Source organism: Sus scrofa, chromosome 5 (genome assembly GCF_054392235.1).
Source record: "Sus scrofa isolate SSC_HxYL_T2T_F1_AM1 chromosome 5, Sscrofa_HxYL_maternal_Yorkshire_Landrace_v2.0, whole genome shotgun sequence".
NCBI lineage: Eukaryota > Metazoa > Chordata > Mammalia > Artiodactyla > Suidae > Sus > Sus scrofa.
The window spans coordinates 12,560,425-12,583,936 of NC_139387.1; the positions used below are offsets into that span (position 1 = coordinate 12,560,425).

Here is a 23,512-nt window from a genome sequence, read left to right on the forward strand (position 1 = left end):
GATGGACCATCCCTGCTGAGGACACATTTTTGTGGCGTGGCCACCACGTGGCAGGTGTGTGAGACAGTAACAAACGAGGCAGCATGTTTTCTGCATTGCATGGAATGTATTTTCTCTTTGCTGTGATTCCACTGTCCTTGGTACACCCAAGTGCCCCCGCACTTTTCTGTTCCCCTCCTCCACCTCAACCCAGGCCCTGGGAAGACCTTGATTATGGAGCCTTTTCCTTCTGTAATGCTCACCACCCTTCTGGGCTGTGTGTCATCTGATCTTCTTTCTGTCCCTCTTTTAGGGATTTTTCTCTAGTCGGTTCTCTTTCCCCACAGTTAAACCACCTCAGGTCAGGCCCCTCTTATCCACTTCCCTGCGTGGGCATCTGCCAACTCTATCTAATGATGACCATCTTCTGACATCATGAGTAGAGAAGAAGGGCAAGATAGGTGGGATTTCTTTTTAGAAGTGTGGATCGGTTGAAGCCAGGGAGTCTGTCACATAGCACAATTAGATGCAGAAATACAGGCTGAGGGCCCATGAGGACTGGAAAATCAAATAAAACCAAGATAACTATGTAAACTGCCTGCTACCAGGTCCTATAAAATCGCTAGATTGGTGGGTTGGACATCAGCAGTGAGCTCCCTACCAGGCAAAGCGAAAAGGGAAATCATGATTAATTTGTAAGATTTTCGTAGTCCATGGGTTGAAAACAAAGGAATTTATCACTGGAAGTCTAGATTTTCCTTTTACAGAGAACAGAAAAAATTGAGCACTCATCCAGAGGACCCTGTCTGATGTAGTGGGAAATATTCTTAACAAAAATGACTGCATTCAAACGTGCTTGCTTTGCTGAGTTATTTTATATTCATGGGATGTAGCCTTGGGAATGGCTAATCTCTTCAAGGTCAGGTTCCACTTTTCTTTTCCCCTGGGTCTCCCGTGGCATCTAGAGTGGTCTTCTGTGCCTAGGAGGTTCTCCGTCAATGCAAATGCCTGATTTACCATGAATTAGATGTCTACAGAATCCTACTGCCCTATGTCTCATGTGCCGCTGTATCTAAGAAACATCCTCTGACTTTAAAAATTGCTGATGGGAAATAACTGAGAGGGAAAATAATTAGTGAGGAAAATCGAAACAGCACTTCCTAAATTTATGGGCATTCTTAGGGAGATATCTTTTAGGGAGTAAGAATTACCATAAATCCCAAGGGCGAACAATAGCACTAGATGTAAAAAGCTAAGAAGCCAGGAGTCAGCAAAAACCTGTGGCAGTTTGTGCACTTTGTTTTTTGGAAGACAAGAGGAACTGCCATCAAGTTGGTTTTATGGGTCAGCTCCTTGCCCCCATCCCATCCCTCTTCTCCGGTGCCCCATCCTGCCGTGCATGGAAGGGGACATGGGATCTTCCTGGGCATGTCCCAGATGTGTAAGCTGCTCACTTCCAGCAGTGACAACATCCCCATTAGTTACGTCCAGCTGCTTGCAAAGACAGTGTGGCTGGAAATGGAAGTTTTTTTTTTTTTCAGAATTATAGCCCCAGAAATGCATAAGCAAGCCAGATCAGGTTGGCAGTTGGGCAGAATGGGGGGGGGGTGAGGGGGCGGGGGGGGCACTTAGCTCCTGCTCCATATGGAGGGTCATCCATTGCAGTAACACTCAGGCCTCCCTTTCTCTCGTTCTATCACTCTTCCTCTCGGAGAGCAGGGACTTACCTGATTGGTTAATTCGGAGAAGGATCTGAGTGTCCCTGACTTGGCCCCTTCCTGCTTTTCTCTTTGTACTGCTCGCAGACAGCACAGCCTCTCTACTCCTCCAGGCTGTAGGTTTTTTTCTGGGACCGGCTCCATGGAGGAGCCCACAGGGGGTTCAGCCCTGTCTGTGACCAGGCAGGCCAGTCTGCCCAATCCTGGGCTGTGGCATCAGGAAACCAATTGTTGCCACTCGCTTAAGCCCTGTTCTCCACTAGCCAGGACCATGGTGAAGGTCACCTTTCAAATCCTCACCGTCTGACTCCTTGGCTTATTTCTTCCTTGGCTTTGTATCAGAGGAGGGAAGGGGTGTCCTGAATTGGGATCCCTCCAACCCAAACACTGACCGTGAGCAGGAAAATGCACACTTATGACACAGGACAACTCTGGCCAAAGGCTCACACAATGGAAGAGTTCACAGGAGGACTGGCCGATGGTGCGTGGGTCTCTTCAAATATGAGGAGGAGCCATCCACAAACTGCCACTGGAGAAAGCAGCTGGTGGGCTTTAGTGGAAGCCCAGGTCTCCAGGCGATGGTTTAGAAGCAAGCAGAACTGGAAAACCGGGTAAGGAAACTGTAAAAGATGTAGTTTTTTTTTTTTTTTTTTTTTTTTTGAGTTCCCTTTGTGGCTCGGCGGTAACAAACCCAACCGGTATCCATGAGGATGCAGGTTTGATCCCTGGCCTCACTCAGTGGGTTAAGGATCCAGTATTTCTGTGAGCTGTGGAGTAAGTCAAAGATGTGGCTCGGATCCCAGGTCGCTGTGACTCTGGTATAGGTTGGCAGCTGCAGCTCTCTTTTGACCCATAGCCCGGGAATTTCCATATGCCGCAGGTAGGGCCCTAAAAACACATAGACTTTTTGATGATGGCCATTGCGGCTAGTGGGAGGTGATATTTGATTGTAGTCTTGATTTGCCTTTCTCTAATAATTAGCAATGTTGAGCATCTTTCCATGTGCTTGTTGGCCATCTGTATGTAGAGCAAATTATTTTTCATCCTTTCCCCCTTCTGATCGTCTGATGAAAACTCTTGGTATTGATGGACATGAAAATACATGCAAATGAAATTTTGTTGGTGATTTATTTCATTGCATAAGAATTTGGTTTCCTTCATAGAGACAAACTATAAAAACAAGACTTAGGAAGAATTATTTCTTATTTTTTTTTCTCTGAAAGACATTAATGGCCACTTCCTTAAAAAAAAGCAATAAATCCAAATTTTGCAAATGAGTAAAAAATGTAAATTGAAATTCTACTGAAATGTAAATTTCAGCAGGAAGCCTGCTGCCATTTGACTAAATAAGAAATTAAATTTTCAGAGCTGTCTTTGCATGACAACATCTTCTTTGCCATCTAATCAATTTCAACACTGTCTTGCTGGCATCAAATCCCCCACACCGTGACTCTCAAAGATAAGTCTCCAACCGCATCATCTGTTCCAGAGCTTGCTTTGCTAGACATGGTCAGATGTGTGTCAAGGAGCCCCAATTTCCCTAAAACACTTTGAGTTTAATTTGTTTTGTATAATCCCCTTTGTCCTAGAGTTAATGAGGTCAGTGTGGGCAAGTTCTCTGCATTCTTGATGCTGTCTATGTCAGCAAGGTGAGAATTTTGAATCCAGTTCAATCGTAAGGCTGTCTATACAATAATAAACATCCAAAGAATTCTGCCCCAGTGCCTGGAGTCTACAGATCAACAGACAAGGCGTTGTCACTGTGGACAGCAGTCTACAAAAGCATGTCTTCTGAACCGGGAAACTGGCTAATTTCCCATCTCTTAGCTCTTCCAGAACAACAAAAATGGCTGAAAGGCTTGGGGCTTTGGGACAACATCCGTAATGGTGAATATTGGGCTTAAATTCTGATTATTGTCATATTCAGCTTGCCAAAAATGCCCACTAAGCATTCATCCTTGTCAAATAATTCTGAAAATTTGTGGTCTTTAGTCTGCCAGAAGTTTAGTCATGGGCTTTAAGATTTGTTCTCTAAAAGTTGGTAAACCTCTCTAGAGAAGGGCTTCAGCGTCTGCTCTTGTTTCTTTTCTTTTTTTGCTTTTTTTGTTTTTGTTTGTTTTTTTAGGGCCACACCTGCAGCATATGGAGGTTCCCAGGCTAGAGGTCTAATCAGAGCTGTAGCCGCCAGCCTACACCACAGCCACAGCAATGCCAGATCTGAGCCACATCTGCAGCCTACACCAACAGCTCATGGCAACACTGGATTGTTAATCCACTGAGCAAGGCCAGGGATCAAACCGGTAACCTTGTGGTTCCTAGTCTATGGATTCGTGTCCTCTGTGCCACGATGGGTACTCCTCTTTTTTTTCTTTTGAATCCCATACTCTCAATTTATCCTTCCCCCCACCTCCCCTTTGCTGACTGGAAGTATACTTCCTGTGTCTGTGAGTCTGTTTCTGCTTTGTCAATAATTTCCTTTGTATTGTTTTTTAGATCTCAACTGTAAGTGACATCATATATTTGTCTTTCTCTGTCTGATTTATTCCACTTAGTATAATAATCTCTAGGTCCACCCATGTTGCCGCAAATGGCATTATTTAATTCTTTTATGCCTGAGCAATATTCCATTGTAATAAAGAAATCACATCTTCTCTATCCATTTGAGACATGCTGAGATCTGGGATCTATTGCTACAATTGTTGCAGTGCTTGGGCCTAGACAAATGTCTGTCCTCCAAATATTTCCTCAAGCAACAAAATACAAAGAAACTATCAAGGGACTAAAAATACCCATGTGCATGCACAGTTAGGATAAATTATGGACAACAAGATACAAAAAAACCCTAAAAACCTAACTGCCGCTTCTGAAGAGCAGAAAGCAAAAAGCCAGCTGGGTGCTTACACCACCACCAAAGAGGTGGGCAAACTATCCAAGCCACCCCTCTGGCTCCATGTCTGGACCCCCATGTAAGGAACCAGTTCATCCCCCGCCTTGGGGAGAAAGGCAGTGAGTGAGAAATTGAAGAAGGGAAATTGTTGCTTGTTTTCACTCCCCTGTTGTTGCAGCAGAGGCCTCAGTAAAACCTGGCCTGAATTTCTTGCCTGGTCTCTTGTCAGTTTCTACCAGTTAAGGAAGCCCAAGAACCCTGGTTGATAACACATTTGTCTTTTGATGGACACTTAAGTTGGTTCCATGTCTTGGCTATTGTAAATGGTGCTGGTATGAACACTGGAGTGCATGTTAGCTTTTCAAATTAGAATTTTCTGGTCACATCATTGGCAAATATTTTTTTCCAGTCCATAGGCTGTACCCCTTCCTGTTTCTTGATAAAACATATTGATTAGGTGGGTCTGACACTCAAGCCCAGCACTGTAGACAGCAGTGTCACCAACCCCTTCTTTCCTCACTGTGTCAGATCTCCACTGAGTGGCTTCCACAATACTGAGTGGCTTCCACAACAGCCATTTGTTTGATGCATGATTTTGCAGGTTGGCAGTTTGGGAGGGGCTTGCCAAGTGGTTATTCTGGTCTGAACTGGGCTCTGTTCATATCTCCTGGGCTTGTTCATGCTTCTGCATTAGTGCTGGTGGTTTGGCAAGACCTGGTGGTTTGGCAAGACCAGCTGGTTTGTGCTGGCCAGCCTGGTCCCTGTAGTTGGGGTGTCTGAGTCCTCGGTCCACATGGTCTCTTATTCTTCAGCAAACTAACCTGAGTTTGTTCACATGGTGGTTGGCTTCCAGGAAAAACCAGAGCAAGCCTATGAGAACAGAGCCCAAGTTCTTTTCAAGTATTTGTGTGTCATCTTTGCTCCTGCCCTACTGGTCAAGGCCCAGAATCAAAGCATGGACCAAAAAGCCAATGATCCATGAGAGGAACTATCTTATGAGAATGTAGATACAGGGAGGAGAAGGATTTATGACCATTTTCCCAATTTACTACCTTCACAACACAGAAGACAAGCTGTTTCAGGGTTTACGGGGGGGGGGGATAAATTATATCCTTTCTCCCACTTCTGAGTTTACAACCAATCGAGAGAAGTACATGGGACTCAAATGGGGCAGATCAAATATCAGCCTTTATTACTGGTGAAATTGGAATGAAGGCATGGCTTCCTTTTGTAATCTAAACAGACTTTGTACAAACCCCTCTCCCCTGAAATTTAACTATCCATCTGGAATAGAGATGTCCCCTTGCAGGAACTTAAAAAAACAAAAACACACACACAACTTTTGTCGAGGTGCATGGCCAGAGAGAAAGAAACAAAAAGAACTGACTGGGTGGACACTTTATCCTTTGCTCTGCAGAGAAAAGTGGACCAATGGATGCCAGGCACTTCCTCTCCCATCAGAGGGGCAAAAGTGACTATTTTCATGAGCCTAGGTGGGAATGCTGTGAGAGGGAGAAAAATGGTTCCCCTTAACCCAGATGTATTTCCAAGCAACAAAGGTATTCTTTTTTGTGCCCTGAGAATAGTTGTTTCCCTTTAAGTGAAACTTTGCTTGGCAATGAAACTATTCATCACTTGAAGATGTGGATGGCCAGTAAACTATCCCCAAATAGGACTTCTTCGACAGTGTACGTTGAAAATAGATGGAAACCAAGAGTTGGTTGCAGCGAGAGACATCAGTAGTTACATCCTATTGTAAGTTGAAGGGAAATAGCTGCCAATTCTCTGACCTGCTTCCAAATCCTGGAAGAAATGTAATGTTTTGGGAGTGGTGCCATTTGATAGAAGGGCTGCTTCTTTTTTTTTTTTTTTTCCAATTCTCTAAGACCCCAAACAGTTAAACAGTGGTGTCATAATGAACTTGTCTGTACAGCTATTCCTCCCCCACCCCTTGGCAAATGTTGGGTAGTGAATGTTCATAGTCACAACAGTTTCCAAAACTCAGGTTTGTAAGCAATGTAATTTGCTTTATTTCTAGATAAAAGAGAGTCTTCGCTCTCATGATCCAAATTCCAAGGATAGGGGAGAACTTAATCTTGCAAAAACACCAGGAGGGTCAGCAAAGTCTTGCTTAAAATTCTTTGGGATAAACATACAATGACTTCTGAATGCTTGGTTTATTTTTCTTCTGCTTCTCCTCAGAGGATGGATATCAAAAGGATATCCAGGGACCAGGGGCGTCTGGTCCCTGATCATCTTCTCACCTCTGATGAGGTGTCTTAACTTTTAAGATGGTTGTGGCTATTATGGTAGTCATCTGAAAAGCAGCTGAGCTTTTGTTTTAGGTTGTATCACCCTTCCTCAGTGAGGCAGGGCATAGAGAAAGCTTTTGATAGGGATGGAGTGGGATAATTATACAGGTAGCTGCAGAAGTCCCAGTAAGGGTCCATAGATAGATTGGGAAACCTAGGAAATTTTGGAGACCACCGCAAGTTCTCAATCACTCAAAAAAGCCACCAGAACAAATGAAATGGTTTTGTAGTTAAGCAAAATGTGGTTTTGCTTAACTGCAAAACCGCAAATGAAAGCATGAAATATGCCTCAGGTCATTAAGCGAAAGATAAAATGAGACAGGCATTCAAGTTCAGCAAGACACTGACCCTTAGGACTGAGGGCAGGAGTTTAAGGACGGCCCTTCTGCTGAAGTGAATAAGCACCACGACAGTCCTGGTTTGACCTTATAGGGTCAAATACTCTCTTACCAGATACCAAGGAGGTGCCTACTACTCAAAGAAAGAGGAAGAGGCGGTCTTTTCCCACCCCCAGTTCCCTCGGATTATAAAACTATAGCCCATCTAGTCTCAGAGACTCCTTGCCTGTCTGCTTGTATCTCTCACAAGCATCTTATCTTAATAAATCTATTTCTTGCCTATCACTTTGTCTCTTGCTGAATTCCTTCTCTGCTGGGGCACAAAGAACCTGAACCTCAGTAAGTCCAGACATGATTCTAATTTAAAAACTGTAGGTTCAAGTCCCAATCTGGGTTTATGCAAGGTTCAAGTCATAAGTGCTGTCAGTTTCACTTTTTCACAACTGGTTGACCTGGTAGAGTCCAGGTGGGGGGCAGGATTGAGAAGTACAGGGAAAAGATTCTCAGTGAACAACACAGAATTTTATCCTCACATAGCACCTTCTACATCTTTCCAGATAAGATTCCTGGATTTCTTTCTTTTTTTAAAGTTTGATTGAATTATAGTTGATTTACAATGTGATAATTTCTCCTCAACAACAAAGTGGTTCAGTTATACATATGCACATATCCATTCTTTTTCAGATTCTTTTTCCCATAGAGGTTATCACATTGAGTAGAGTTCCCTGTCCTATATTTATCAGGTCCCTGCATTCCAAGGACCATAGTGTGCATATGCTGATCCCAAACCCCCAATCCATTCCCTCCCTGGAACTTTCCCCCTTTGGTAACCATAGGTTTGTTTCTCTAGACCATGAGTCTGTCTTACGTGTTTTCTTAAAGTACAGATTTCTCCAAGTTCAACATGATTTTCACAAATGATCCATCTAGAGGCAGTGGTAAGTCTACATAGATACTCTTGGAGAAGGGGAAGAAGCTGGTAGTGCTGAGACGTGGAGGCAAGTCACCCAAGAAGATAGAACAGCTAAGGTGGACACAGGTATGGAGTTGATACCTCCACTAATGGGTCAAAGAGAGCAGAGCACTGTTCTCAGCTGCACAGCTACCTTGAGGACCCATGTCAGCCCACTGGCAGTTCCGCAATGTATCATCCACCAGGAAAGTTTTCTCTTGCTAATAATAGAACACAAGACTCCTCCCCTCCAAAGAATCAGAAGAATGGTGGTGAGGTCCCAGAGCTCAGTGCCACAGTCCTCTGTGGTCTGGGAAGATAAAGGTGCATCTTGGCTTACCCCTTCCCAGCTGTATGGCCTTGGGCAAGTTATTTAATCTCTTCAGCCCTCAGAGGATCTGAAAAGTGTGAAGAATGATAATGTATGGGTTTTCGAGGATAAAGAAGGGAACTATGGTATGCAAAGTCCTCAGCAGGATGCCTGACACCTCATAAGTGATCCTTAAATGTTGACCGTTATTCTTTTTTTATTTTTCTTTCTCTTTTTGGTCCATCCAGGGCATGTAGAAATTCCCTGGGCCAGGTATTGAACCAATGCCACAGCCGTAACCACAGCCATGGCAGTGACAACACAGGATCCTTAATCTGCTGAGCCACAAGGTAACTCCCTTAACCATTATTCTTATTGCATCATTTTGAATTTTCATTGTTGTTGCTGTTGTTCTTTAGGAGAATGCTGTTGGTTTTCGCTTTGGGTTCATTTTTGGTTTTTTTTTGCCAATGACTCACACTCTTCAGTGTTAGACTAAGGATGGTGAGGTTGGCTATAAGTGTTCTTTGGCAAGGTCATAGTCATACAAAAGGACAGCTACACTGGAGTCCCACATGAAAGTATGAGAGGGACTATGTGAGCTATGATGATATTTTCAAGTTCAAGCTAGGACTGATGTAGACCAGCCACTATAGAATCTTAATGGCAGTTATGTTTTCTTCTTTGCCATCATTGAGGTCCTCTTCTAGCTATCATAAAATGGTGACCATGATGATAGCACTTGTTAGAATAAAACAGTAACTTAATAATATCATTTGACATGCAAATGCTTTTCCAGATAGGTAATTTACAATGTAGGATGAGGGAAAAAAAATGTACGCCTTGTTTTCAAATAACTTGGAACCATCCATGTACTCCCAGGGGTCCATAGGTTACATATTAAGAATTTCTCTCCCTATGTGAAAGGAAGATCAAAAGGGAGCTGGTATTGCTAAGAGAGCTCTCTGAAATGGAGTGGGGGGGCACTGAGGAAAGATGACTTATGTATATCTCAGCCCAGATAGACTCTGAACTTGACCACTTCTTTCTCAATGTAGGCATCCAGAACATCTGCCCTGTGTCCCAGAAACTCAAGATACTTAATAGTGCCCTTACCCTAAATAACTCATGACAACCTAACCCTTAAAAACCAATATTTCCAGAGGTCCCATGGTGGCTCAGTGGGTTAAGGACCTGACATAATCTCTGTGAGAATGCAAGTTTAATCTCTGGCCTCGCTTAGTGGATTAAGGATGTGGCATTGTTGCAAGCTGTGGTGTAGGTTGAAGATGTGGCTTGGCCGTTAAAAAAAAAAAGGGACCAATATTTCCTTTCTTGCATCAAGGTCAATCATAATCCTTGAACAACCTTGTGGTTTTTCCATTTTATAAGCCCTTGACTCTTTCCCAAAACCCTTTTGGTTTTACCCAAATCTGTGTCTTCGAAATCTCAGTTCTTAAGATCCCCAATGAAATTCTTTGTTCTTTGCAGCCTCAATACTGATAGTTGTTCAATAGCTGGTTTTTTTAAGGGCCAACAGCCTGAGCCCTCTACCTAGAGGTGATGAGCTTCCATCACCTACCTAGATCCCCAGCCCAGGGCTGTACACATAGTAGGTGTATGACATATGCATGATAGGTACTCATTCAATAGAGCTGAAAAGTCTTCAAGAGTCAAAAATTTTCCAGTTGTTGTGGTGAACAAGAAGCAATGGAATCCAGGGGTCAAGGGTTTCCCTCTTAGATCTCATAACATGGATAAGTATCTTGGACACACAAAACTGAACATTTATTACGGAATTATCAGTCCACGGGGAGCTCTGCCAGAGGGATGAGATGAGCAAGCTCAGGAAATGAAGCCAAAGATGGGAAACCAGGAAGGTGGCCAGGAGGTGCATCAAGGTAGAGGAGGCTAAAGTCAGGGGATGGGAACAACGGAGAGAGTCAGGCATGAGCCAGGTATATTGAGGGAAACAGAAGCATTGGGCTGGGTCTGAGAACTTTGAACGTGTTCTGGGAAATGTATCACTTGCCTCTGAATGAGGACCACTGGGAGTAATAGGTGTGATGGAAAGAAAATGGAGCTCCTTTTTCTTCCCTGATAAACAGATACTTTTAGACAGTCTGGTGGTAATAAAAGATTTTCATGGGTGAGATGCTGGCTCCTTCAACGAAAAAGACATTCCCTGATGACTCAGAGTAGCTACTTGGATTTTGGTGCAAAGGCTCCCAAGAGGGCCAGGGACTCTGCTCCAGTCTACTGCTGACGTTGGACGAGCAGAGACAAAGGGTCCATCTGTAGGATCGACTGCACTGTGCAATTAAGATCTGCTGAGAACTGGCTGGAGGGGTCAGAAGAATATGTGTAGCTCAGAAATTGCACCCCGACGTGCCACTGTTATTACGCACAAATACAGTGCATATCAAGGATGTGTCTGGGGAGGGGAAAGATTATTGCGACATCCAAATTCATAGACAGACGCCATCTCCTAGGGGTGACCTCCTCACCCTGCCTGTGAGCAGCATCCAGGAAGCAGAGCATGCGTCTTCCCTTCAGACTTCTCTTCCTCCACCCTGACTGCAGACTGATCCTCCCCTGGTATCCGAATCAAGTTCCCGCTTCACGCTCAGTGGGCTATCCACTGGTTTGACTTTATTCCACCATTCACCTTCTGGTGAAGGGGATTTCTCTGATAAGCCCTTGAAACGAGAACTTAACTCTCCAAAATCTTCTTAGTAAAAAGCTTAGGCCTCCCCCCACACCCGACGTGCCTGACAGATGCAAACTACTCCCCGTGACCATGGCAGATCACTCTCTGTTGCTGTGAGATGCCACCCCCACCAGGCAACCCTCCAAGCAGGGCTCCAGGGCAGTGACTGTTAAAAATTCCAGCAGAGACATTTTCCAAATACAGTCTTAGGCATTCTTCATTGGTGCTGCCCCACTAAACACCCATCTCTGTGACTGCCTACAAGTCAGAAAGACCTAATTTGAAAGATCTGTCGCTCCTTGCCAGCTGTGTGACATCAGGCAACTTACCTGCTCTCTGTGACCTGGCTTCTCGTCTGTTAAATAGAGGTTATAATATGCACATCCAAGACGGATGGGGGTTCCAAACGGGATGACGCATGTAAGGCATTTAAAGGAGTGCCTCGCGTATAGGAATGCATACATGCTTTTGTTATTGTTTTCAAATATATTTACATTGGATGTTGGTCTCAGCTTACTGGGGTCGGGGGAGCTGGGCAGGAGCAGATGTGAATGGTTGAGGCTCTGACATCTGTTTTTGCCTGGACTCGAGGGAAGACCAGGCTATTCTGGGGGCTTGGCTCTGCTCTTTTCCTCATCTTTCTAGTCTGTCCTTCAAGGACGAGAGGTGCTAGAGCAGGAATGGTTGTTTCTCCTTGATTCCTGCAGCTGCTTGGGAGAGCTCTTCTGAGAGGGTGAAAAAAAATCTCCAAAGCCACACCAAGGAGAGGATTTCAGCAGAAGAAGAGCTTTCCACCTTTCTTGAGTGCTGTCCCAGGGCTCCATTCTCCAGCACTGGGTCTACTCCTGTCCCTCCTCCTGGTCTCGTGGCTGAGCAAAGCCCTGAGGGTACCTCCTGGCAGAGGTCCCTCATCCTGGCTGCACCTGGAAATCACTTTGGGAGTCCTAAGGAGATCCTAGGCGAGCCTCATCCCGGATCAATCAAGTTGGAGTCTCTGGGTGTGGGCTAGGGGACCCCGTATTTAAAACACAACAACAATCTTTCCAGGAATCCCCGTTGTGGCTCAGCAGTAAAAGAACCTGACATAGTGTCCATGAGGATGCAGGTTTGATCCCTGCCCTTGCTCAGGGGTTAAGGATTTGGTGTGGCCTTAAGCTGCAACTTAGGTCGCAGACACGGCTTTGGATTCAGCGTTGCTGTGGCTGTGGTATAGGCCAGCGACTGCAGTTCCAATTCAACGCCCAGTCCAGCCTGGGAACTTTCATATGCCACAGGTGCCATCTTAAAAAAAAAAAAAAAATCTTTCCAGATGTTTCTGACCTTCAGCCACAGTCAAAAGGCTCAGGGCTAGGAGTTCCCGTGGTGGCGCAGTGGTTAACGAATCCGACTAGGAAACATGAGGTTGCGGGTTCGATCCCTGCCCTTGCTCAGTGGGTTAAAGATCCGGCGTTGCCGTGAGCTGTGGTGTAGGTCGCAGACGCGGCTCGGATCCCGAGTTGCTGTGGCTATGGTGTAGGCCAGTGGCTACAGCTCCGATTAGACCCCTAGCCTGGGAACCTCCATATGCCGTGAGAGCGGCCCAAGAAATGGCAAAAAGACAAAAAAAAAAAAAAAAAGGCTCAGGGCTAGAGAGTGTGCCGACTCTGAACTCATCCTCTGCTCTCCCACTGCAGCTCCTTTCCCACTTGGTCCGGAAGGGGCCCAGATGCTGTTCTCAGCATCTTCTGGGCCCTCTCTTGACCGTACAGGGGACCCCTCTGGGGCCTCTGCCATGGTTTAGCTCTAGGGCGCTACATATAGAGGGACTACATAAAGTTGGACTTCACTGATTGCAGTTTCAAAATCTTTGAAACATTTGCATGCGCGGCTTTCATTTACAGTTTATATATAAAATAACAATCTTGCTCCACGGATCCTCCTCCCTGCCGCTTGCATTTGATCCAGTTGGTTTTCTCTTCTTTATTTTCCTGCTGACATTCTATCGTCTCTCTCTCCCTGAAAAAAGACACTGAAATTTTTTTTAATGGTTTTTCTTCAGTCAATTGTAAATGTTAGGAAGACAAGAATTTTGCTTTTTGTTCATGCTGAATCCTGAGCATTTAGAACATTGCCTGGGACAAAGTTGGCCTTCCATAATTTTTTTTTTGAAAAAAAATTGGGCTTTTCTGAGTGAACAAATGATGTTTTCTCTTACAGTCTGTCTCCGTTGATGGAAAGGTAAGAAATGGGAAACTGATAAGCCGAATATAGCTCAAAGCTTTAACATAATTTAAAGGTCTAGATGAGCATCCTAAAACCTTCCCATGCTCATGCCCCAAATGCCAGATGTGGAGGGGAACTGGCACCCCCAGCCTTTTCCTCACTGCCTCCAGAGTCATGTGGGTCTTTTATTCTTTTTTTTTTTTTCTCTTTTTGTCTTTTTTTGTCTTTTTGTTGTTGTTGTTGCTATCTCTTGGGCCGCTTCCGATCCCACGGCATATGGAGGTTTCCAGGCTAGGGGTTGAATCGGAGCTGTAGCCACCGGCCTATGCCAGAGCCACAGCAACGCGGGATCCGAGCCGCGTCTGCAACCTACACCACAGCTCACGGCAACGCCGGATCCTTAACCCATTGAGCAAGGGCAGGGACCGAACCTGCAACCTCATGGTTCCTAGTCGGATTCGTTAACCACTGCGCCACCACAGGAACTCCCGGGTCTTTTATTCTTTTTGATTTTTTTATGGCTGAACCTGAAGCATATGGAAATTCCCAGGCCAGGGATCAAACCTGTGCCACCACAGAGACAACGCTGGATCTCAACCTGCTGCAATACAGTGGAAACTCCTATGTGGATCTTTTAAATTCCGATGCTTCTGATTATAGAAATACATACCTTCTGAGAGAGAAACTCTCATCATGCCCTTCCTCTAAGGGAATCTAGTAGAATCGTTTGCCAGCGGTCACATGGTTAGTTATTAGCAAACCTAGGATTCAAAATGTGTGGCCCTAGAGTTCCCACTGTGACTCAGCAGTAATGAACCTGACTTGTATCCATGAATTATTGGGTTCAATCTCTGGTCCTGCTCAGTGGGTTAAGGATCCAGCATTGTCATGAGTTGTGGTGTAGGCTGCAGATATGGCTCAGATCTGGCATTGCTGTGGTGTAGGCCTGCAGCTGCAGCCATGATTTGACCCCTAGCCTGGGAGCTTCCATATGCCATGTGCTGAGGGTGCAGTGCTTAAAAAAAAAAAAAAAAAAAAAAAGGCAGAAAAAAAAGTGCATCAGCCCAGGATGAGGCACAACTAAACAACTTACACTTCACAAAGTACCGTAAAATTTAGTCACCACCTGGGTATACCAGAAGGCTCTTTCTCCACACATTATTTTACTCCCCCAAATTTCTCTTCTTGCATCTTTCCCCACATTCATGGCTCCGTGTACAAGATATTGGGAATCTCAACCAGAGACAGACTCAATGCATTTATAGGGGCAGAATGTTATCTGTAGGGCTAGCAGAAGAAACGTGGGGTTTCCTTCAGGCAACTCCTGTGTGAGAAAGAAGAGTTGAGGAGGCAGGATATCTGTCCTTCTCTCTCCTCCTCCACTCCCCCACCTGAGCACATCACTATATAAAACACTCTTTTATGGAGTTCCCTGGTGGCCTAGGGGTTAAGGATCTGGTGTTGTCACTGTTATGGCTTGAGTTGATTCCTGGTCTGGGAAATCTCTCATGCCATTCATGTGACCAAAAAAAATTTAAAAAAAAGAAAAAAACCCTAAACACTCTTTTTTCTCCCCGGGAAGGGATAAGTAAGAAGAGGAGAGAGACAGGAGTTTCTCTCCATGCAGAAGGAAAGAAGCATCCCAACACCACCCCCACACCACGACTGTACACATCATTTCTAAAACCTGCAATGCCTTCGAAAGTCAAATGCGAGCCTGAGAGGTAAAATATTTGATCCAAGTCTCCTTAGATAGCAAGGGTTTTCACCAAGTGTATCTGTCCCAAAGTCTGTGTCCTCTCCTATGTCAAGCCATCTCTGGGATGGCCTATTTGGTACACAGTAGGATGCCAAGCAGGGGCTGGGTTAACAGGGATGCAGCTGGTCTTCATCAGCCAAGACTGATGGAGTCTCAGCCTTGTTGGTGTTGCATAGGAATGGTCCTGGGATGTCCCATTATGGCTCAGTTGCAGCAAACTTGACTAGTATCCAGGAGGAGGAGGATGCAGTCCCTGACCTTGCTCAGTAGGTTAAGGATCTGCTGTTGCCGTGAGCGGCGGTATAGGTTGCAGATGCAGCTCGGATCTCCAGTTGCTGTGGCTGTGGTGTAAGCTGGCAGCTACAGCTCCAATTCGACTCCTAGCCTGGGAACTTCCATATGCCACAGGTGTGGCCCTAAACAGACAAAAGAAAGAGAGAAAGGAAGGAAGGAAGAAAGGAAGGGTCTTGCTGGAGGTTAGGCTGTGGGAGGGGAGGTTCCAGCCGAAATGATCCCCAGCACGTGACTGTTTCTTGGACCTATTTGTAATCAGTCAGTCTAAGGGAGACCTTCTTCCATAAGGGAGATAGACTTGGTGTAATAAATAAAATCTCAGTGCTGGAGAGGGGAGGACAAGTAGCTTATACCCCTTTGAAGATAATGACGACAACGGTGCAGACCATTTATTCCGTGCTAGGGACCCATCGGGTCTCATTTCAAGCACTCTGATTCCATTAGCTAATTTATTTCTCCTAACAACCCTGTGAGGTTGTTGGGCCTTTTGTTATTCACATTTTAGAGCTGAAAAAATAGAGGTCGCCCAGCAGGTATGTGGGGCACTCGAGCCCGAGTTCTTCGTCATGGCGATGAGCTTGCTGAGTAGAAGGCAGACAATGCCTGTTCTTACAAATGTCGTCTCGCTGCCCTGAGATCCTGCAGGGTTTCCCTTGGTGCCCGTGGCGTGTGCACACTTCCGGAAGCGGTCCTCAAGTCTCTGCAGCGGACAGAATCCGGAGACCGATGGAGAAGTCGGAACCGAGCCCCTCCTTGGCTCCGCTCTCATCAGAAGTGGGTTCCCTCCCTGCGGCTGTGACCCTGCCCCAGCCAGATGCGAGGCTCCAGAGTGACTGCCGGGGGCTTGATCTTCACATGGAAACCCTTCTCTTCCACTGGGATGATTTTCCCCAGGAAGGCTCCGCATTTGAGCAATTTGGCCATTTCCCCGAGAAGCAGAAACACAGTCCACTTCTGGCAGCTCCACGTTTCCAGGCATTACCTGGATCCAGCGCCTCCGGCCTAAAGGAGCTGTTTAATCTGAGATCGGCTCCCGTCACATCCAGAGCCAGCTGACAGCGTTAAGGTTCAAACTCATTCAGCACGGGGGCACGTTATTTTTTCCATCCTTCACCAGGACCCTAATATGAATTACTTTGGGGGAAAAAAAGAAACCATTTGCAGACCTGGCCTTTCAAATGCCAATGTGTTTGCTTATCAGATTGTCTGACGGGGAAGGAGGCCTGCCCGCTCTTTGGCATAAGCTTTCCGAAGGAAAGATCGACTGCATGACTGCTGGAAAATTAAAAGATTTAAGTAAATAGGCAAAAGTCATGCACTAATCAGTAAATCTAGAAACTTCCACGGAGTTTTTGTGGACTTTTTACTTAACTGGACCTTGTCCGGTTGTGAAGGACAGCTGTAGGTGTTGCCTGTCTGATTAGCATTATCTCCTCCGGCTACACTGCTTAGACTTTATTGTGGGACATGTTCTCTTGTCCATTGAGGGCAGTCTGGACGGGCTGTCAATCAAGATGCCCCGCCCCCAGCCAAGGGGTGGGCGTGAGACTCAACCTCAGCCAATCAAGGCTCTGTCTCCCGGAAAATCTGACTCAACACAGAAGCAACATGGCAGCATCCATCTTTCCAACAATTGCCCTACAGAGAGCGTCCATTTATTCCTGACTCTCAGACTCCCAAAGTCGTTCTAGGTCCCATTCTTTCCAAGACCCCTTTCTCCAGCTTTCCATCTGACTCTGGGAGCTATCCATATTCTGTCAATAATTCACTTTTTTTGCTGAAGTCAGAGGTGCTTTTTGCCCCCTCTGGTTGCTCTGGTCCAAACCACGGACACTTAGCCTGGTGGCGCCCTCTGCTGGAAATGCCTGTGTGTTGTACAGTGGGGTCAAAGTTACTGGCCGGGCCCTTGTGTGTTTTTAACTGAAACTGTTCTTGCCTCCTGCCTTGGTCTGCAGACAGCAGGCCCAGGATAGAGATGGCTACTCTGGGGTGGACGGGACCAGGTATAGCTTATCTTGCAGCCCCTCAGGAGATGGTCCGGTGGGCTCAGCCAAGCAGGAACTGTGGTAATCAGTTAAGCCAATTTAACCGACTTCTTCTGAATGTGGAAGAGAGAATATGAAAAAGGGTGACCTGTTGGTAATAAGAGGGCACAGCAGTGAGTGCAGAGGGGGAAGCAGAGCTCTGACCTGGCTTCCTCACTGCCCTTAGGTCTTCCCAAATGATGCCTAAAGGGAGGACATGCCCTCTGCTTAATTTCTGCTTCTGGGTCTGATCTCACCTTAGATGCCACCCCTTCAGAGACGTCTTTCCTGACTGTCCCCTTTAGAATAGTCATTCCTAACTACCTTTTATGACGTTTATCCTCTGCAAATCTACCCATTTTTCCCTGTTTAGGTATTTGCTAATTATCACCCTGGTTAATTCCCTAACACCTCCTTAGAATGTAAGGTCCCCGAAGGCAGCTTCCCTGTCCATTTTGGTTGTCTCTGTGTCTCTTTGGTCCAGAACAGTGCTTGTCTCCTAACAGTCACTAAACAAGTTTTTTTGTTTTTATGGCTGCACCTGCACCATATGGAGGTTCCCAGCCTAGGGGTTGAATTGGAGCTGCAGCTCTCAGCCCGCACCACAGCCACAGCCACACCAGATCCAAGCTGCCTCTGCAACCTCACCACAGCTCACCGCAATGCCAGATCCTTCACCCACTGAGCGAGGCCAGGGATCAAACCCGCGTCCTCATGGATACTAATCAGATTCATTTCCACTGAGCCACGAGGGGGACTCCCAGGTATTTTTTTTAAAAGGAAAGTATCCCCCTCTTGCTCAAGTGGTCTGTTGCAGGGTGAATTGTTCCCCCTCAGGAGTCTTGTTTGAGTCCTAATCGCTGGTACTTGTGTCAAGTTAAGATGATCAAATACTGGAAGGGGGACCCTTAGTCCAGTGATTGGTGTTCTTATAAGGGGGACGTCTGGACACACACAGAGGGCGATTGTGGAGTGATGTGCCTGCAAGCAGAGGAACACCAAAGGTTGCCAGTAATCACCGAAGGCTGGGGGAGAAGCACAGCACGGAGCCTCCAGGAGGAATCAACCCTGTCTACACAGCCTGTTTCTAACTTCCAGCCTGCAGAGCTGTAGAACACATTTCTCTTTTTTAAAGCTACTCAGTTATAGTACTGTGCTGTGGCAGCTCTGGAAAACTAATACAGGATCCTAAAGTGCTTAGCATCCTAAAGAATTTCCAGGCTATTTCTTCTTTTTCTAAAGTGGGAACAATTTCATATCCTTCAAAGCTTGGTCAAGTATCACTCATTCATTCATTCATTCAAATATTAGGTGATGTCTACTACAAGCTATGCAATGAGATATAAATATAAATAGGGCTTCTTCAAAAAACATTTAAACATAGTTGATTTACGATGTTGTGTTAGTTTCAGGTGTACAGCAAAGTGATTCAGTCATGTATAATTTTTCAGATTCTTTTCAAATAGGGCTTTTTTGCTGAAATCTCTTCCTGCCAATTAGTCCCATTGGATGTGGCAAGGCCCCTTCATGTAGCTCTTATCACATTGCATTTTGGTTAGTTTTTTTTAAAACGTGATCTCATGAGCCCTATGCTCTTTAATGCTTGGTGCACTGTGCCTAGGACAAAGAAGATATCCAATAAATCCATTGAATGGATGAGAAGATGGTAGATTAAAGATTATATTCATAACACAAATGGGGAATATTACTGTGCTGTCAAAAGTATGGTTGGAAACACTGTACTTGTCTTTCTCTTGTGTCTGTCCTAGGGTGAGGGAGCCAGCACAGTGTGAGGGCATGGGCAGGGGATGGAGATCAGGAGACCTGGTTCCAGTACTGGCTTTGCTACTGGAGGGGATCTGCTCAGTGTGGCGTGAACATGGGCAGCCAGAATAAATGGGCAGCTTGAAGGACAGGGAGGGAGAAAAGGGGAGAGATTGAGAGAGAGGGAGAGGGAGAGAGAAACAGAGAGAGAGAGATTGATTCTGTTCCTGAAGGGAAGGTTCATGTCTCGTTGTAGAAGGAATTCCGAAACCAGACAGAAATTGAGAAAGGAAAGTGAGGATTTACTTAAGTGACAAAGACACTTCTTAAAGAGAGACAGGCAAGCAGCTGCCCTGAGTTTCTTTGGCGCTCCAGTTAAAAGGGGCATCCAGTTGCACTGCTGGAATATTCATTGGGAAGGAGGGGTTGGGGGTTGTATTCCTTAATTTTCATTCCAGCTCCACCTTCCCGAAGGAAGGAGAGATGTTTGTCCTATAGCTTTGATTGGAAGTATCATGGTATCCGTGCATGATGGGTACTTCTTATCTGCATAGCTAATTTTATTATAATTTTATTGTAATGAGGGCATAATGAGCAACAGGTTAGTCGCGGATGCTGGAGATTCATGTCCTTTTCAACCTTTCTTTGTCTGCTCCCAGGGCACCTATCACCCCAAAATGTGTGGTTTCCTGTCAGTGTGGTAGTTCCTGCTTTTCTCTGTCTGCTCATGGACCCTGCAGTTTGCATGATGCATGTTTTCCTGCCATCTGGCCCCATGCCCCCCCTTTCTCTGCTCATGCCTAGCTCTCTACCTGCTGTAACAATCCAGCTCAACTTCTCAGCAGTCAGAAGTAAACAAAGATAAACTAGGCTGGCTTGGGGTGTGATGAGTTCTCTACTGCTGGAGGTATTCAAGCAGAGGCTGGATGAATGATGCTTGGCAGAAATCCTGTAGTCTGAGGATACTCATGGAGAGAGTGGTGATTAGGCTAGATGGTCTTTTTCTGTGTGTGTGTGTGTGTGTGTGTGTGTGGGTGTGTGTGGGTGAGGTCATGCTCGCAACACGTGCAAGTTCCTGGGCCAGGACTCAGACCCATGCTGCAGTTGCAATCTGTGCCACAGCTGAGGCAATACCTGCCCCTTAACCTGCTGCACCACATGGGACTTCCTGGCTTAAATGGTCTTTTACTTTCCCTTCCAATTTAGGCAAATTGTAGGCTTCTTACCTGTGTGGCTTGGGGCAAGCCACGCCCTCACTGGGCACCAGTTTCCCATCATCTGAGGGAATGGCCTCTAAAAGTCCCCCAGAGTAGGAGAGCTGCAAGTCTAACTGAATTGAATTTGTCAGCTGTCTAGAGAGCTGGGCCATTATGATGGGAAGTACTGTGTAAAGCATAGGAGGCAAATCTTGGTGTTTCAGGAAAATGTGAACTCATTTTCTCTGCCGGCTCAACACAGATGCTTGTGCAGGATGTGTTGCCCCTGAAGGAAGGATTTCTAAGAGACAGAAGGGTTCAAAGGCATAGGCAGGATTTGGATGGCTGACCACAAACCCAAGAGCTGGGCTATTCCTTAAACTGGAGTTGAATGACCAGGCCGTGCAGTGGTCCAAGGATAAGCTGCTGGCTTAGGGTCTTTAATAAGGATCTGTTGGCAGTAAACAGTGACTGCTTATGATGCTTTCTCGCTCATGGAGCTCATTTTATAAAATTGGCTTTTTCTAATAATTAATTTTCAAAGAAAATTAAATTTGCAATAGCAAATTAGCGAGATGGCCAGAAAGCACTGGGTATAAAATAATGGACAAAGGAGGGCCGAAGAGAATCACCCCCCCAAACAGATATGCAACAGATATGCCCAAGGGGGCCCAGCCATGGAGGAGGCTGGTGCGATGGGAGAGGAGGGATGTAAAAAATGGGGCAGTTCTCTTTCACTTATTTAGAGATTTATTAAGATTGATTTTTAAATTTTTAAAAAAATTGTTATTTCCCCAATATGGTTGTTTATTTCTACTGTACGGCATGGTGACCCTGTTACACATACACGTATGCATTTTTTTTTCTTGCATTATCAGGCTCCATCATGAGTGACTAGACATAGTTCCCAGTGCTACACAGCAGGATCTCATTGCTACTGAGGTTAAAGGTAAGGGACTCCCCTAAACTATGAGCTGCCCAGGTTCTGATCAACACCTCACTCATTATCATCAGCATCATTATTATTTGCTTTTTAGGGGGCACATGTGCAGCCTATGGACGTTCCCAGGATAGAGGTGGAATCGGAGCTTCGGTTGCTGGCCTACACCGCAGCTACAGCAATGCGGGGTCTGAGCTGCATTTGCAACGTATACCACAGCTCACGGCAACGGCAGATACTTAACCTACCGAGTGAGGCCAGGGATCAAACCCACATCCTCGCGATTACTAGTCGGGCTTGTAAACTACTGAGCCACAACGGGAACTCCTCTTCGCTCTTTATGATTCTCTGCATAGCTGTTATTTACTGTTGTACAACGTGCTATTTGAGCTGTTGTTTAGATCTTCGTCTTAAACGATAATGGCTGGACCACAGCCACGCATAACCTGAAAGATGAATTCCTAATGGTGGAATTTTAGGCATTTTGGGGTGTGTATGTACTTATGGTAGCAAGTGGTTTGGTGGCAAATGGGGGAGGATGTTGGAAAGAGGGAGCGTTTTTTTGTTTTTTTGTTTTTTAACTCAGAAGAGATTTCCATTAAATCCGCCCATGGAAGGAGGATACGCTAGGCTTGCTCTGGAGGTGAGAGAGGAGAAGAAGGGTTCCACTTTCTCTGTGGAACCTCCAGGATAAACGTGGACCATTGTTTGCTACTCAGTCACTAGAAGAATCAGAGTTTCCAGCCTCTGGTGAACTTTCCTTGCTCGTAAGTACTATCTTTGCTGACTCTGAACTTCAAAGCTGATAATGAATATATTTTAACTTCCTGCAAAGGGAAAGAGGTCGCCCCTTTATTGAAAACATCCATTCTCCCGAGAAGCCACAACGTCACTGATCACATTTCCCAAGGCTGGAGCGCTCGGTGAAAACCTGGGCTGGATTCGAATCCATTCTAGGAAAGACCTTTTTCCTTCGTGGAGGTCTTGACGCAAAGTTCCTCTGTCTTGGTTATCACACCTTTCTAAGAATATGGTGTCTGAGTTTACGTCTTTCAAATGCCTGTGCATTCACATGTGCTCGATATCATCTGTTTCCGACTATCTGTTCGGTCCTAGGGGCTCCCATTCATTACGTGTAGCCCCATTCTGAGCCCGTTTACTTCTGCAACAGAAGCCCGAGTGCCTGGGAGAGATACCGCAAGCTTTAAGAGCTGTTCCATCCTGGGCCTCATGGCTGCTCCTGCAACACACTGTTTTCTTTCCAAGCTTGTGACTTGAAGAGTGCTGCATCTTCATCGTCCTTCATCTGAAAAGCTCTCTCCATGGTCACCTCCTCTTTGAGCTTCCCTTCATAAAATCTGCCATGATACCTGGCATTGCGCTTATTTAGTGCCTGGCAAACATTATCTCTGCTCTTTAGGACAACTTCAAAAAGTGCACATTTTACAGACGAGCAAACAGGGGTAGAGATTAAATGGTTTGCCCAAGATCACACACTTGGCCAGTAGTTGGGCTGGAATTTAAAGTCCTGACCTGTCCCCATCTTCAGAGCCTTGTGGCTCTTTTTAGGCATTTGGGGGCTACTCTTGACATAAGCATCTATGAATGAAGGACAGTGCAAGGTAAAGCCTCAATAAATACCAGGTGTTATTATGAGGGTGGTTCGTGCTGGGTTCCTTCAATACCTGTAACTCGACTCTGGAGTGTGTGCGTCCCTAGAGGCAGAAAGAAACATTTTGTCATCCCAAACCATTCATTTATTCCTTCATTTAGCAAATGTTTGTAAAATGCCTCCATATACCAACACTATTTCAGGCACCAGGAATACAGCGGTGCAAAAAAACAAACCAACAGGCAAGGCTCTGCTCACAGGAGCTTAATGGCTCATTAAGATGGACAGAATTTAAGTAATCAATCAATATTTGGTCAGGCAGGGATAGATATTTTGGAGAAAAATGAAGGCTGTCAGAGGGTGGGGAGTTTCCTGGAGAGGTTAGAGAGATGAATTTTTTTGTTCATGGAAATAGTCAGTGAAGGCTACAGTGATAATGTAACTTTGGACAGAGACCTGAAGGAAGCAAAGGCCTGGGTCCTGGGGATGTCCAGGAGAAAAGAAGATCAGGCAGA

The 23,512-nt window shown here is 45.6% G+C and overlaps 1 long non-coding RNA gene across 1 annotated transcript in view; it reads left to right on the forward strand.

Moving 5' to 3' along the window:
* The window catches only part of LOC106510288 (uncharacterized), a 227,956-nt gene that overhangs the window by 154,004 nt on the left and 50,440 nt on the right, over positions 1–23,512 (forward strand). Inside the window, exons 7-8 of the long non-coding RNA XR_014845396.1 lie at positions 21,324–21,394; positions 21,972–22,152. This is a non-coding gene — a long non-coding RNA (uncharacterized LOC106510288). The remainder of the gene's footprint in view (positions 1–21,323; positions 21,395–21,971; positions 22,153–23,512) is intronic.